Source organism: Solea solea, chromosome 11 (genome assembly GCF_958295425.1).
Source record: "Solea solea chromosome 11, fSolSol10.1, whole genome shotgun sequence".
Taxonomy (NCBI): domain Eukaryota; kingdom Metazoa; phylum Chordata; class Actinopteri; order Pleuronectiformes; family Soleidae; genus Solea; species Solea solea.
The window spans coordinates 27,404,695-27,420,042 of record NC_081144.1 but is presented as its reverse complement, the minus strand read 5'-3'; the positions used below and the strand labels follow the sequence as shown (position 1 = coordinate 27,420,042).

General features: G+C 41.7%; 1 protein-coding gene across 1 annotated transcript in view; it reads left to right on the top strand.

The window, feature by feature from the left end:
* The window catches only part of slc2a4rg (SLC2A4 regulator), a 47,382-nt gene that overhangs the window by 5,280 nt on the left and 26,754 nt on the right, over positions 1–15,348 (top strand). The gene's annotated exons all lie outside the window — the stretch shown is intronic.

Sequence of the window (15,348 nt, the reverse complement as noted above, 5' to 3'; positions counted from 1 at the left end):
CAGAAGTAAAGAAATATATGAGGTTACTTGAATGTGTGTTGAAGTGCCTCTTATAAGCTCAAGACACTGTAGATCCAGCAGAAAGTAATCACGTTTGCCAGGGTCTTTGAATGCATCTTGTTACCCGCTCCCATTAGCTCAACATGCTGTGAACCCTGCATTACTTCCACTACTACTTCAACATGTGGTCAACTGACCACATGTTTGGGATTCTGTCCAGAATAGTTTTGAAATCTGTCCTAAGAGAACCAGAGCATGAGACGAGGGCCAGGATTGAGATTTTCGAGATACTGGCATTGTAGATTATCTCTTTGGAAGGGTTCCAGTAATCCTCCATCTCACTGTCTTCCTTGACTCTTTCTGATCCAACACTGTGTCCCTGTGGACCCTTCTCTCACAGGCCTGGTGGAGGGTAAAGTGGTTGATGATGGATGGATGGATGAATGGATGGATGAATGCCATTTGTTGTCTTCAAAATTTCTGAAGTTCAACTTATGTCTCAGTGGCTTAAAGAAATAAAAAGTGCAGGAAAGAAAAGAGATGAAAAAATAGGGGTGTGTTTTTGCAGTAATATTGAGTGTTTGGGCCAATAACTGTTTCCCCTGTGACCAACTGCAGAAGCAGAAGTAAAATTAACATGCTATTTTTCATATTCATATTACAGTGTACAGTGTAGATGGTTTTTTTTGCACAAAATAAATAATTATAAAAACAACAGTAGAGGGCATCAGCAGCCTATTCAGCCTACTGTTTTAGTCATTCATCATATTGGGAGATTCACCAGTCCACCAGCGTAACTGTTAGCAAAGATGGTGGACACTGTTTACATTCTGGGAATGAGGTCCCGCCCCCTACGAGTGGGTCTAAAAAGTGCGGAATTAGCGTTGCAGTTTCTAGCCTCGGACCAAGTGTCACTGGTGGACACGTAACAAAAAAAAAAGATATTTCTCGACTCAGGGGAAACTGAGTTTGGAAAATTCTACTCATTCAGAGCCTGAATAATGTTTAGAATGTTTTTTTTTACAGAATTTACTGAAACGTGATTAATGTGAAATCAACTTCTAAAAGTGGGATTTCACTGTTACACTGTTGGCATACTTCCATTCATGTTCATATGCAGAAAACACAGCCAGGGACAAGTCTGTTGCACTGATAAGGGATTATGTAACAGTGGAGACTGGGAGAGGCTGCCTTCCTTTTACTGTCTGCTTCAAGCTGGAGCTTATGCTTGAAGCAGTGGTGCTCACACATTAACAGAATACACAGAGGCAGCATAGCACTACAAACCTTGCCCTTTATTAAATGGGTAAACTTTCCCCTGAGGCGGTGTTTGATGTTAGGATATGAAAATAAATGTACATAAGACATTTATAGTGAGCAAAACTATGGTTGTTTGGATTTAAACACCACATTTACTTCTTTCTTTCCTCTTTTTTTCTTCATCATGTGAACTTCATGTGCCACTGGTCATGTATGATGTGTGCTAGTGTCTCTGGGGAGCACGCAAGACTGAACACGCCTTTAAAAGCTGTGAAGATGTTGAGCCTGCTTTTTGTGAGGATGTGTGTCACGTGTCACGAGTGCCCACTGCAGAGCAGCACCAAACAGGCTGAAAACAGACAAGTGCACTTTGTCTAAGGTAGCGTTTCCACTAGCCTAGTACCTGGCACCAGGTACTATTCTTAGTACCTGCTCTGGCGAGGTTCCAAAGGTGTGCTAAATAGGTACTATGCGATGATTGGTCAGACTGCCGTCACAGGAAGAGACGTCCCACACACAAATCAAGCCGAACAGCGCCAAACTGTAGATCACTTAAAACTACTTAATAATCCTAACAACGTGGGTTAATCTCCAACAACTACAGAAGTCTGGTGTAAAGTCACTTGTGTGTGTGTGTGTGTGTCGCGTATAAAACAAGTCACCGCAGTTTCACTCAGCCGTGTAGTGATGACTCCGCCCATGCTAACTACTTTTTTGTAGTGGAGATGCAACCTAATCGTGGCGTGGCGTGGCGAGTAGAGCCGGTGGAAATACGCCGTTAGTCTGTGAGTGGTTGGCCACCCCTGTGTCAGGAGATCAAACATGTTTGAAGAGACCTCCACTACATCTGTTTGTTTAACATTAACTAGTGTAACACTGACTAATGTTTGTCAAGTGTTAAGTTTCAGTGCATTCACACAGTGTAATTTCTTTTTTACATGTGGTGTAAAGTAGTTTGCTGTCCTTTTAGACGAGCCTATTCATCCATATTATATCGATATCATGACATGACACAAGATATGATTTTGGATATTTAATTATCCTGATATCGTGATAAGCTACTTGTGATGTTTTCTGGTTTTCGGATGTTGCATTCAAAATAATCAGTGAGAGGGAATAAGTGAAATACACTAGATATTATAAGCTTAATATTATATTTATTGATGAACAAATACATCATTTTTGTTTTTGGACCATATTTATTAGCAATTTCTTGGTTTCTAACACATAAATGTCCACACATTGTACCATTTCATTTTAAAAAAAAACTTTCCACATTATTTTAATCAAATTCCATGACTCATTTTGAGTAATTAAATAAACATAGACCCCTATAGTGACAATAGTAATGAGGCTCTTCCTTCATGACTAGGCCTTTCATGGAATTTTGAATAGAATATCTTAAGCCTCAGTAGAGGATTTTCAAATCTGACTTGATAACTGACATCTTGATATCTGACATTGTAACCAATTTCCAATGTTTTAATCCTGATAAAGCACAGATTAGACATCGGACCACACACTTGGAGGTGGACAGTTAATAGCTGATGTGTGTGCAATGTTTTTATATTAATACGCTCCAAAAAAATTCTCTTCTTCTGTTTATATATTTATTTAGAGAGCAAAGCAGAACCAGGTCCTGGTCCTTGTTTTTGTGCACAAACTTGGTCAATAAAGTTGATTCTGATTCTGATTCCAGCTGATTGTTGAAGGTCAGAGTCACAAGAACAGCCATCTCCTTTCTCAGGTGGTTAAAAATTCAAAGCTCCTTTGTGAAGCAGCTTTTCTTCACTTCCTTGTTGCTTTTTCTCCCTCCGCACTGACACATGCAGGGGTGAAAGGTCACCCTCCATGAATGGAGTTATGCAAAGGGGGAGTGGTGGTAGAGTTAGGGTCAGATCAGGACACAAGCAGGCATCTGGCATGTCACGCTAAGTCAGCCTCAGGATACAGGTTGGGGGATCTGTAGACCGTTTGGAACCACGGTGCAGCTGCACCATCTCCTGACTGATGGAAGAGTTAGGATCTAGTGTCCAAGTCTTTTCTTTTTATTTTATCATTTATTCTTTGCTTTCAGGGTACAGCTTTGCAGCAGACCCTGAATCAGTAATGACAACCTCTGCAAGAAGCACTGAATGTACTGAATGCACATTCTCCAGCTCACTCCCTCACTCACTCACATGTAACAGGCAACCGGAGAACTTGCTGAGTCTGAGTGTACGTGCGGAGGAGAAAATCGATTTATTGACTCCGATATCAATATGCACTAGCTTATAGAGAGATAAATGATCTCTCTATAAGCTAGTGCATATTGATATCTGTTTCCTGTTGAGCATTACACAGAGAAAACAAACAGCGAATGGTGAGATGGACGTGAGTTGAATTGTGCTGTTGTTCTGTATGTTAACTTCCTGCTGTACATGTTGATTACTATATACACATTAGAGGACACGTTAGAGGACATGTTGGTGCATGTGCAGAACACCAAGCATATACATGCAGGGGTAATCGGACTATGAATCATATTATCCAGGTGTGTTAGTCCGACTAAGACTAGCTTGTTTTTAGGAAGAATTTTAGTCACTAAATCTGACTTTTAACATGCATAAACTCACTCACTCACTCACTCACTCACTCACTCTCTCTTTTCAATGCCCTGATGAAACATTAATCAACCTGTGTAATGCAGATGCAAAATCGATCACATGTGAAGAGGAGAGTAGGAGGTAAATGGAGTTGTCTGTCAACAGTTTTCTCCATTGTAGAGTTTAAAGCTGTTGTGTGTAACTTCTAAATACAAACTGTCACATTCTAATCAATGTCAATGGTGAGAATCAAGACTCTGTGTTTCTCAGTATAGCAGTGTTGAAGGTGACATAGACCGGAAGCTCCAATTAACGCTGCGTTTTTGTGTGTATCTGCGTCATTATCTCGTTTATGAAACCCTAAAGTTTCAGAACAAACAGTTCAGCCACTGCTGAGAAAATAGTGTTGTATTGTTTTCCTGGGCTCTGCGAAGCGGATCGACACTTCCTTAATTTGATGTCGTCATCAGAAATCCTCACCACCGTAGCGCCTCCCGGTGCGGGCACTAGTCCGGGCACATCCGGTTGCGTACATTCAACCGCAGAAGAAGAAGAAGAACTAGTCTCGTTGTTGCTGCTGAGATGCAGAGCATCCACCGTGCCAGAGGGGGAGCTGTGTATCTGAGCACTGGCCTATCTATTACGTCACTTCCAGGTACCTGGCCAATCACAGGACAGTAGGAAAGCTCTCGTTGGCTGGCCAATCACAGCAACTGTTTGGTCTGAAACAGCGCGGCTGACGAGAGCGTCAGTGAGGAGATATTTTGATCGGCTCGTTTGCAGCGATTAGGAGGTTTTTAATCATGAAAACAAGTTAATATATGTAAGTAAACCTCCATAACTCACATATATGTGTGACCATGAAAACAAGTTAATATATGTAAGTAGACCTCCATAACTAACATATATGTGTGATACAAGCATTCTATGTCGCCTTTAAGATCTCATGTCGCCCAGAAACATTCTCGCGTTGCATGATAAGACTGGGTTTAGTGCAATTTTTATTTGGAAGATTGGATATGAGTTCATAAAAGCCTGAGATGGATCTTTAATACGTGCTATTTCCTGTATCCACTCATCAGAGAAGTGGGAAGTCTTGTGTGACCGTGATGGTCTCACGTGACCATGAGCTAAAAATCCTCAAAGGTAACAGCTGGTTCTGTAGATTTGATGGAACCACTAATACTTTCTGGATACGTTGGTGTCGTGATGGTCCACTCAGGAGGAAGGTTACTTTGTTTGTGTCCTCCATTGTCCCCTCAGAACATCAACATCACTGAGCAAAGAGGGGCATGGAGGGCGACGTTTGACACAAGAATCCAACCGAACGATGCTGAACTGTAGATCAGTTCAAAAGACTCAAACAATCTAGAAGACATGTTTTCATCTCAACATACAATATCAACATTGAACAGAGGAGTCTGGTGTATTTAGACACAGCTGCGTCTCGACTCCTTCTGCTGTGTTTCAGTTCAGACGGAGTCTGTGCACTGAACCACTGCTGTATAAGTCACTCGTGCAGCTGTGTGTCGTGTATAAAACCATGTCATGGCAGATACATGCAGCTGTGCTACGATGACTCCGCCCATGCTTAGGAGGTACCATGAAGTAATGGAAAACGAGCCGAGCCGTGCCGTGCCGGTACTGTACAATGGGACAATATATGTCCTCACACAGGACGGCTCATGGACAGAGAGGGAGAGAGAGGGAGAGAGAGGGAGAGAGAGACACGGCCCTAAATGAGAGGGAAGAAAACTCAAACTCTTGTTGCGTGGATCTGGCACCACAGCAGTGAAATTCTTTATCGCTTGCTCACCCACAGTAATAGACGCTTACATAAGGCCCCCCTGTTGTGCCTCAGTAGCATTTAGATATGCCACAGTTGACTCGCTCTCCCTGCCCTTCACTCAGTCTTTCTGTTCTTCACTCCTTCACCAGCTTCTGTCACATTTTCATTAAACTCCTCCCACAGCTGTGACCACTCCCTTAATATCCCTGCCTCTCTCTGTGTCTAACTTATTGACATGCTTATAAAAGTACCTTCAAAAGTATAGTGAAGTCACTGATTAGTTTGCTGGAGTTGTTTTTACAAAGTCTAAACTAAATTATTCCATATTCACAAGTAATTTTTTTTTTTTATCTATTCTTTACATCCCATTTTCCATTTATCTTGTCCCTTTGCCCCGCCCCCTTTGTTTGAAGGACAGATCACCACCCTTTTCCTGCATGTGTGCGACACTGTTTAGTTTCCACTACTTGTAAACAACCATATAATGTAGAAGAATAATAGCATAGTCCATAAATCACAGATGCTCAGGAATTATTCATGAATGAATCATTTCTTCAGTTAAAACTCAAAGTATTGGTTTTCTGAAAAACAAGCCTAAATACATGATTATACATTTTAAACTGCCGTTCATATATAAGCCAACCTGGCCTATGGCAGCTGTATCAGCACAGAATCCACAGTGCAAATGTAGCAAATAATAAATCAGATCTGTGGTGGCTTGGAGTAAAATTATTCAAAAATGGGGGTTTTATATTCTCCTACATTTATAAATACCTTCTCACAGGACAGTGTGTTGCACAACTTGATCATAAGTCATCTCCATCTGCCAGTGACGAGCAGTGAAATTCAGTCCAGACAGCAGAGAAGTGAAAAATTCCACAGCTGTTTTAAAACTTGCATTAGCTCTTAGCTAAATAATAAATGTACTTTTCTTTACAGAAAAAATAGATTTGGACGTAGGGACGGGTGATGCAGACTAACAAATGTATCCTGATCATTTCTGGTATTTATCCCGGTAACGATAAAAAGGACGATGAATAAACACCAATCCTAATCTTTTTGACTATAAATCACCAGAAAGTTAAAGCAGTGATGTTGCTAGGTTTTCAATGTAATGTGACCCAAGGGTGGTTTTAGACGAGTCCCCGGGAAAAATGGTCCCATTTTGTCTTTCACATGCTTACTGATGGCTTCCCCTCTCACTTCCATGTCAGATATTCAACATACAAATAGACAAAGAGGAAAACAAGAACTCTATAAGAAGAAAAGGCAATTCTTACAGTTGTTTGTATTACTCTGATTCACTTTAAATCAAACCTATCTTAAATGTTGATCTTAATATATTTGACATAAGCTAAGTGAAAATCATAAAGGACATGTTATGTCCCTCCAACAGGACTTTAGCATGACAGAAAATGTCTCTTAAACAGACCTTTGAGAGGCACATTTTCTCTTCTGTTCAGGTTTGCTGGACGTCATGTTTATTAACTGCACACACACACACATGCACACACACACACACATGCACACACACGCACACACACGCGCACACACACACACTCACACTCACACACACACACCTGGTCTATTTAGTGCTGGAGCGGCGTTCAGCGCAGGGTTTGGCCAATTTGGTGTCTCTCCAGCTCGCCACCTGTGTTTGACGCTGGGATGGAAAGGAGCGCAATGAGTGGCCGGAGTCGTCAGTCAGTCACAGGCTAAAGTTGCTAAAGTTGCTAAAGTTAGACCCATAGACTGTAGCTTGTGGGTGCACGTAAACAGTGGAACTGAAAGCTGCTATTCCCTTTTACTGAAGCTTAGGGTTAGCGACATATCTGGCAAAACACCACTGCCTCTGTGAATTCTTTCCAATGGGCATTTACCGTTGTTATCGTGGGATGACAGATTCTTACCCTGGGGAATGTTTTTGACGATATATGGTAAACAATGACATATCCCCCATCTCTATTCAGACAAAAACAAACTGATGAACTCATTTCCAGCTCTAACTTTTATTTCCCGGTTTTCTTTGACATGCACATTAAAGGCAATCATTTTCTGTTGTATGCAAAAAGAGCACTGTTTTCATTTTTACTTAAATGTTAGTCAGGAAACGTTTTTTATGTTAAAATGAAAAAAGTACAAAGACCCATCAGTATACTGTGAGTATTTTCAAAATTAAAAAAATCAAAAATCAAACAAAAAAACACCAAAGACCTCATTATGTTGACAGTCTAATGGATGAAATCCATCTTATTTGATTCTGCTTAAAAAGAGTAGTCGTCATCACTAACATTCAATAACTTCAAATCTTTCACACATTGAGCATTTTTGAAACTCGTGATAAAAACCAAGGATTGTATAGTAATGGAACATAACCAGGATATGTATGTACATTTGACTTGAATTGTTTGAGTGTAACAGTGTGGTGAACCCTAAGCCTAACTCAAGTCTGACCACAGATTCTTCATTGGATTGAGGTCTGGGTTTGTCATTGTCCTGCTGGAAGCTGAACCTCTGTTCAGGTCTCAGATCATTGGCAGACAGAATATCCCTGTACTGTATTTAGCTCCATCCATCGGTCCCTGGATTCTTTCCCTGCTGCTGAACAACATCCCCACAGCGTGCCGGCACCGTGGCTCCCTGTGGGGATGCTGTTCCTGGGCTGAGAAGACGTGTTGGGACTGTGCCAGACATAGTGTTTTCCTTGATGGCTGAAAAAGATCTATAAACATGATCTATAAACTGACTCACAACTGTCCCGTCTAAACTTAGAACTTACAATTGTTGTTTTGCTTATGTCCATAATGTCTCTGTGTCACTGCCCCACTACCTCCACCTTTATTGTTGGTGTGGAGGTTACGTCATGAAATGAACGTAGCGAGCGTACACACATGCCCTGAATCCTTTATGCTCACTGAACAGGTAGATGAAGTATATAACAACAGCATACAGGCCTTTATTGTTTCTTTTTCTCTTTCTTTAGATGTTTTAGTTGTTATTTATTCTCTTATTTATACTTCCCACCCAGACCGAGAGTTGACAGAAAGTTCCACTCGTCCATAGACTTCATCACAGTCCTGTGAAGTCTTGAGGCAACACATCTGCTCTGTGGTTCTAAACATAATAAACATAATGAACACAACAATTCTAAATACATTATTAGCAGCTCATTCAGCCTACTGTAAAGAGTCATTCATCATATTGAGGGTAGTTGGTGCATTAGGGCAGATTAAGATGTCAAATCCTACATGTCGTATGCTTTACTATGAACAGACTGTAAACATGGTATTGTGGGCTGTATTTCAACTATGAAGCTGTCTGTGACTAATATCATGGAGTTTGTGATATCGGTATCAGACATGGAGGAGTGTTATCGTTCATCCCTATATTTCACAGTAATAACACCATTGAAACTTTCATTATCTGATCCTCCAGCAAACACACAGTTGTTAGTCAGGCTCTGTGGTTTCAGGACAATGTAAACATATGTGAAGTATATGACCCATGAAAGATGACAAGCATTTTTAAATGCACGCTGCAGTGTTTTTCTTTTCCTGTGTTTCTTTGTTGTTTCCTTTAGCACATGAGAGGGGAGGAGAAAAACAACAGCAAAAACAAACCACGGAGGTCTGTACTGAAATCCCCTAGCAACAACAGTGTTGGAAGTTGAAAACGCAGTTGCTATAGCTACAAGTTCATCTTTTTGAAACAGCCTGAAGTTAAGTAATAAGGTAGCGGTGGCACTTCTTCAGTTTGTCCAGACCAAAGAACAAAAGCATTTTCAAACAATGCACTTCAAGCTCCACTAAAGATCTGTGTCATAAGTAGAATTTATATATATATATATATATATGATATATATATATGATATTATAATGTATGAATGTCTTCCCTTGTTTGTGATGTTTATGGGCGATGGTGCCAAACCCAAACCCTGGACAGGTTAGCAGTCCATCACAGGCCACATCCAGACTGTCACACTCACACCTACGTGTTCTTGGACTTTGGGGAGAACATGCACAAACACCCTTGTTCCACCTGGATGGTGAACCTGGGTCTTCTCACTGCAAGGTGCTCACCACTACTCCACCGCGTGGCCCGAGTTTTTATTATTTGTTGTAATGATGGTCATATCACGATAAGGTATCTGTGACGACTTTCCCTGGTGTTAAAGGCTGCGTTGATCATCATCATCATTATATTTATTGTATTGTCTCAATATTAAGTCGTGATTACAAAAGCACATGGAACCAACAAACCTATATTTTCAAAAGTAACTTAATCACACTTCTCTCATGTGTTATAGCAACATTTTGACCACATTTATAGACAATTTCATTGTTTCTTAAACACACGAATAAATACACTTCATTTCCAAAGAAATAAACCAGGTATTATCTGAAATGAAAGGTTATTGTTATATTTTAAGATCATGTAATACAGATATTTTGTCCCATGGGGCTTTATATCCCCATACACCATATCTCGTTTATCGGGATACAGCCTAAAAATATCCAGATATAATTCATAAGCCATATCACGTATGGTCGACCAAACATTCACTCATCAGCGAGATGTTATTGGTCACTTAGTCTCTGAAAATAACTGAAAAAAACACGGAAACTGGAAACTACGGCTTGTGAAAATCAAATCAAAAGCTATGTGGCTGAACCGTGTTTGGCTTTAATTTGAAAGGGCAGACACAGGAAGTGTGGTCACAGTGTGTAGTTTGACAGAAGTCACTTCACGGCGGACGGCAGAGTTTGACTTTGACGTGTGATGACTGATGGTAACGTTATTCAGTTCATAAAATGATGCCACGCTCTCCTGCTGATTTTCAAATTCCTCATTCAGAAACTATAATGTGTTACAGGATGATTAAATCAACACAGATGTTCAGATTCACAGTCATCAGTGCATCTGTTTAATGTTGTTTTGTTAATATCTGACGTGTTGAACGCTGTTAAAAATGTTACTTATACAATACAGCCCTAATATCAGCCAGTTTTTTATTGTCTAAAAATAAAAGAAGACAAACAGCTGGTGAAATCTATGATAGTATTACTGAGACGCTTGTTTTGTCTTTCTGGGTTAGAGTCAGGAGAAGATGTGTGGCTGCCACATGAGTCATCGTGTCGAACATCATGGCGAGCTCATACTCATCATGACTTCTCTCTCTTGTTTAGTCCTGCATGTGCACCTTTCTGTTGTTAAGCTGACGTACAGCAGACATGAGCAAAGGCCACAGATGGCATCATGGTTCCTTTGTCTCTCTGCCGCAGGACAACGCTGTCCCTTGTTTGTGTTTGCCCCTAAGGCTCCAGGCTGCATCTGAGCATCAAGAGAGTGAGAGGAAGAGAGAGCTTTTTGTGCCTGCACTGAATAGCCATTACACTCACGCCAACCTTGAAGAGACACAACTCCTGCCTAACAGCCTCTGCCTCTCCAAGGATTTCAGAGCCTGCAGAGTCACACAGGGGGCTGTGGGGCATCCACACAGAAACAGACCTTTCCTTTGGGCTGGGCCATAAACCCATTTGCATCCATTTGTTTGCATTTGTAGTTTAAGAGGATTTTGTTTTCTCTTTTTCCACCACCAGTGCTTCCCCTGTGCGCCTGTACAGACTGTGAGTCTTTATTATCTGTCTGCAGTGACCAATGAAGTGAGACACACATAGAGTGTTACATAATACAGTGAAGAGCGGGGGGTGGGTGTGTTTAGGCCGCTGTACTAAACCTGCAGTTGTCACCATGTTAGTCTGGCTACATCATACTGTCGTCAGCACTGTTGTGGTCAGAAAACCCACTAAGATCTGGCTTTGGTCTGCAGTGTGAATGAAGACAGTGGGTCAAAGGACTCTGCAGGAGAATGTAAACCTGACACCAGGGTGAACTTGTCATTTCTCTGGGTGTGAGGAGATCTCATCCACACTCCTGTAACCTGGTTTTACAACCACCAATAGAGCTCCAGTAACCCAGGTAACGCACTCTGGCAGGGAACTCTGCCGTTCACCTCCGGAACACGTGTATATACTAAAGCAGCCGTTCCCAAACCTAAGAGTGCCCCGGAAAAATCCTAATCCTAATCTGATCAACACATGAGACTAGGGTCAATAACATACTATTATTATTGTTTTCAAGTGAACATGGTGAATAATCAGTCCATTTGACTTTATTTCAACACACGCTCTCAAAAGTCTGTAATTATCCATCGACATAACACCTGCTGTAACCGGTCAGATAAAAGAAAAGTAACATTTTAACACCATGGCTTTGTTTTAGTCCTTCTAAGTATTTCTTAAAACACTGTATATCACACATATTTTTACAGCTTAATTGAAAACATTTATTTATTTATAGCAGGGGTGTCACGACCTCGATTGTAAATGGAATATTGATCGGAAAGACGTCACAATCTCAACCATCCAAAGCAAAGGTGGATGTAACCACGCCCCCAGTGTGGCGTCCTGTAGGACATGTTACCTCCTCCTGCTAACCTGAAGCTGCTGCTAACTAATAGTAACCATGGCAACTGCTGTTGTAATCAATCGAACTCAAACCCCCTCTTGCTTTTGTGAAATCACCGGTGTGGAAATATTTTGTGTTCCCCGTGAGTTCATCGTTGGTTTAGTCGCACATGCATGAGTCGATGGAACGTTCTCAAAGACTGGAGCCGTGAACTCTGCTGTGGAACATCCACAAAATTCAACTCGCGCTGAACCGATAACTAGGATACAATCATAATGCCGAACAAGGAATCCACTGGAATCCATTTTAGCTAGTGTTTTTGAATAATCATGCTTCCCTCCCTCAGAGTTGAGAAATAGATGGTCTTGTTGTTCAGGACATCAGAAGAAGAAACTCTGTGTCTATGAAGAGACTGTTGACGCTCACGATCAGCTATAATAATAATAATAAGTATTTAAATCAATTTAAATTTTGGTCAAGGGTTTTTCTAGGAAGATTTAGCAAGGGGTCACTGCAGAGCTTTTGGAAATCTGAGGTAAAAACGGGGCATTCAGAGGCTTTTTGAAGGACCATAATGGTAACTCATGAAGTAAGGGCAAGTAACTGTACGCAGAACATTACATAACTCTGTATTACAGAAAACATGTACTTTGTGAAGCAGCTGGGGGAACACATGAACAAGAATCATCTTCACTGACAACAACAACACAATGCGGGAAATCAGGAAACACTTGGACGAAAACCGAAACCGAAAGAAATGATTATGCCAATTCTGTACCATTGTTTTTTTATTATGTTATGTCTGGGACTGTGTGTGTTTACCTGACTAAAGTCATAGTATATTATATTATAGAGCGTGCTCCTCTGTGTCTCAGACTGGATCATTTCTCCACGCGCAGCTTTATCTCCACATCCAAGTGATGATCTTTATGACGAGGATGGAGTGCAGTCATGATGAAGTGCAGGGGAACTCAGCAGATCTTAGTAAAACATGTCGACAGACTCCTAAGAGCGCACTTTTCATTGTTCATTGTGTAGAAGACACTTTAGTGCAGCGATACAGGGTAAAACAGGTGGAGATAAACACTTTAGAATTCACGCTACTTTGTTTACTGATGACAGCTGCATCAAGTCTTTTCTGTGGCAGGAGGAGCGTCTCCTCTGCACTGTCTGTCTGTACTTACAGAACATGAAGGGGCTTTTGTCCTTTTCTTCTGAGAAGCATTTGTAATTGCATAGCTTCTCTTCTGTTATAAATAATACAAAAATAATCTTTTAACATCTTTATTTTTTACACAAAATGACATGTTGTAGTATCAATAAGAAAATGGCCACCTCTATTATCTTGGCTGTTGTTGTCTTCTTGTGTTTGGAGGTCTGTTGGTCACTTTCTTCATTCTGTCCACGTTTCTGTGACGCTGAACCTGTAGTAGCAGCATTACAGCGCCTTGTGCTGGCCTGGCATATGTACTACAGCATTTAGTGTGGATGAAGACATTTCCTGAAATGTTGCCGGGTTTATGGAAAACTTTTTAAGAAGGAAAATGATTGGTTTGAATAGTTCTCTGACCTTTGCTCTGGTATAAAGCAGACAGATCCCAGGGATTTCTGGACTGTGATGGTAACTGGAGCAGAAGTGATGTGTTAAATATAGAGGGAAGGCCCTGTCATCTCCCCAACAACAGCAAAGAGCCCACTATAGCACTGGGTTGGGTGAGTGTGTGTGTCTGAGGGGTTGCAAAACAGCAGCACACTTTCCAAATGTTCTCTTCTGTGCAAGAGTGTGAGCCTGGACTGAATGATGGACTGCACATCTTAACCTTTTAATAATGCACAGATACACATGTCATCTTCACTCTCTTTCTCTCTCTCTCTCTCTCGATGTTGCTGCTACTTCTCTGTCTCTGTGCCTCGGCCCGGCTTGTTGACTTAAGCTGGGACCATATGTTGTGCCAATGCCAGAGGGGAGGGTTCTTGGCCCAGGCCGAGGTGAGGAAGGAAGGATGGCGAGAAAGTGTGAGGGAACAGATATTTATCTTCTGATTGAAACCTTTCACTAAACACATTTGTTGTGTGTACAGTTGTAAAGATTATATTCAGTATATGATGTCGTTTGAAGTACTGGCACTTCTCACAAGCTGCCTGTACTAACAATCATTTCTCAGGCTGCACTTGACGTTCAGTCATGCTCTCGTGAGAATGGGACTGCATTATTATTATAATATAATAATAATATATAACAGGACACCAAATAAAATGGACTGTGCGCTTCAAGTTTAAATCATTTTTGGAAATGTTAAAGATAATCTAGATAATTTAGAAACATAAGTCCAGTTTTTAGTTACTTATTTATTATTTTTTCCCACTTCAAGCACTGGGGTGGAGTGGCTCAGTGGTTAAGACCGGTATCCTGTGTGCGAAAGACATCATGGTCGCAAGTTCGAAAATATTGAGTGTTGTATTTTTGTCGGATGACGGAACATTTGAATTCAGCAGGATTCAGCACGAGCGCGTCAGAGCTGCACGCTGACAGAGCTGCACACTGACAGAGCTGCACGCTGACAGAGCTGCACTGACAGAGCTGCACGCTGACAGAGCTGCTGCACACTGACAGAGCTGCTGCACACTGACAGAGCTGCCCGCTGACAGAGCTGCTGCACGCTGACAGAGCTGCACTGACAGAGCTGCACACTGACAGAGCTGCACGCTGACAGAGCTGCACGCTGACAGAGCTGCACGCTGACAGAGCTGCCCGCTGACAGAGCTGCACTGACAGAGCTGCCCGCTGACAGAGCTGCACTGACAGAGCTGCACGCTGACAGAGCTGCACACTGACAGAGCTGCGCACTGACAGAGCTGCACGCTGACAGAGCTGCACGCTGACAGAGCTGCACACTGACAGAGCTGCACGCTGACAGAGCTGCACACTGACAGAGCTGCACGCTGACAAAGCTGCACGCTGACAGAGCTGCGAACATCAGCCACTGGCTCCATGAAAAGAACTTACTTACCAGCTTTACTGGTGGCACATGCACTAGTAGATAGAACATTCTTTTGAATTGTCTCAATTTTGGCGCAAAATGCAACCATTTGTTTGTAGTGTGGAGTTCAGAGAGGACCATGAAACCCAGAACACACACACACACAGAGACACACACACACACACACACACACACACAGACACACACACAGAAACACACGCACACACACATAGAAACAGGAACTTTGTTGACAGCAATCTTGTGC